Source organism: Erithacus rubecula, assembly GCF_903797595.1.
Source record: "Erithacus rubecula genome assembly, contig: scaffold_174_arrow_ctg1, whole genome shotgun sequence".
In the NCBI taxonomy this organism is placed as follows: Eukaryota; Metazoa; Chordata; class Aves; order Passeriformes; family Muscicapidae; genus Erithacus; species Erithacus rubecula.
Genome location: NW_027636135.1, coordinates 33,027 through 35,385, shown reverse-complemented (window position 1 = coordinate 35,385; position 2,359 = coordinate 33,027).

The following is a 2,359-nucleotide window of genomic DNA, read 5'->3' as shown; positions in this document are numbered from 1 at the left end:
GGACCAGAGGTAAAAAATGTGCTCTACTCTGCAGCTGGGAACCAAGGTCTGTCCTGGAGCCTTTGGCACAAGGTGCCTGGTGACATCCGAGGCCGACCCTTGGGATTCTGGAGCAGAAGTTACAAAGGGTCTGAAGCCAATTACACTCCCACAGAGAAGGAAATCCTGGCTGCATATGAAGGAGTTCAAGCTGCCTCAGAGGTGATTGGCACAGAAGCACAGCTTCTCCTGGCACCCCGACTGCCAGTGCTGGGGTGGATGTCCAAAGGAAAGGTTCCTTCTACCCACCATACCAACGACACCACATGGAGCAAGTGGATTGCCCTCATCACACAGCGCACCCATATTGGCAACCCAAATCACCGTGGGATTTTGGAGATAATTACAAACTAGCCAGAAGGTGAAGATTTTGGTCTCACTGAGGAAGAGGAGCAAGAACAAGTGACCCGGGCTGAAGAAGCTCTACCGTACAACCAGCTGCCAGCAGATGAAACACCCTACACCCTTTTCACCGACGGTTACTGTCACATCGTGGGGATGAACTGGAAATGTAAAGCAGCTGCATGGACCCCCACACAACAGGTTACACATGTTATTGAAGGAGAAGGTGGATCAAGTCAACTTGCTGAACTCAAAGCTGTTCAGCTGGCCTTGCACATTGCTGAGAGAAGTGGCCAATGCTCTACCTTTACATTCATTCATGGATGATAGCCAATGCTCTGTGGAGTTGGCTGGAAAGGTGGGAAAAAGACTGACTGGCAACATAGAGAAAAACCAATCTGGGCTGCTGATGAGTGGAAAGACATTGCCACTCGGGTAGAGAAGTTACCCGTGAAAGTCTGTCACATGGATGCCCATGTTCCCAAGAGTCGGGCTAATGAAGAACACAGGCACAACAAGCAGGTAGCTCAGGCTGCACAGATAGAGGTCTCACAGATAGACTTAGATTGGGAGCACAAGGGAGAAGTGCTCCTGGCTCGATGAGCCCATGATGCCTCAGGCCATCAGGGCAGAGACACCACCTATAAGTGGGCACGAGACCGAGGAGCGGATTTAACCATGGACAGCATCTCTCAGGTTATCCATGACTGTAACACGTGTGCTGCCATCAAACAGGCCAAGCGGGTGAAGCCCCTCTGGTATGGGGGGTGATGGTTCAAATATAAGTATGGAGAGGCCTGGCAGATTGACTATATCACACTGCCTCAGACCCGCCAAGGCAAGCACTATGTGCTGACCATGGTAGAAGCCACCACCGAATGGTTGGAGACCTACCCTGTGCCCCACGCCACTGCTCAGAACACCATCTTGGGCCTGGAAAAACAAGTCCTCTGGAGGCTTGGCAGTCTCGAGAGAATCAAGTCAGACAATAGAACTCATTTCAAGAATGGCCTTATCAGCACCTGGGCCAGAGAACACGGCATTGGATGGATGTATCATATCCTTACCATACACCAGCTGCCGGGAAGGCTGAACGGTGCAACGGCCTAGTCAAGACTACCCTGAAGGCACTTGGTGGGGGGAACCTTTAAGAATTGGGAAAAAAACTTAGCAAAGGCCACCTGAATGGTCAACACCTGAGGGTCCATCAATCAAGCTGGTCCTGCCTAATCTGAACCCTTGCACACAGTAGATAATGTCCCCGTAGCACACATGTAAGGCATTTTAGGAAAGACTGCTTGGATTAGTCCCACCTTCGGCAAGGACAAACCCATGCATGGGATTGTCTTTGTTTAAGGACCTGGTTACACTTGGTGGGTAATGCAGAAAGATAGCGAAACCCATTGTGTATTGCAGGGAAACCTAATCTTAAGTGAGAACTGAAAGGTTTTCATTGTGCAGATGGTGATAGAATAAGGGGTGGATAATGTGTTGGGTTGATGTGGCCAGAAATGTGTATTCTATCACCATTTGCTGCAGCAGGGTGGGGTAGTGATTTCCTTATCCCCACGGCACATACCATCTGCTAATGGGCCACCTTTAAGATAAGGTGAAGCAATCATCTTTTATCTTTTCCACAACCCATCCTCCCTCCGTGTCCAAGTTTAGGACAAATTTGGGGAAAAAGAGCTCCAAAGGGCCCCCCCCCCCTTTTCTTTTTTACAATTCCTTCCTTCACTGAGCTCAGAAAGAATTGTTCTTGTGGTGAAAATGGAAAAAACTTTTTTATTAACAAAAATACAAAAGAAACACTCCCCCAACCCAAACCCAGATGAGACGAACCCAGCCGGTCCTCGCCGGGGAGAGCGGCAGAGCCTCCCAAGCCGACCTCCAGCAGCGGCCCCCGAAGTCCAGATCCTCGTCCTCCGGAGTCGGTGCAAATCCCTGGAGCAGGGAGAAGGGAGAGAGGGGGAGGGGC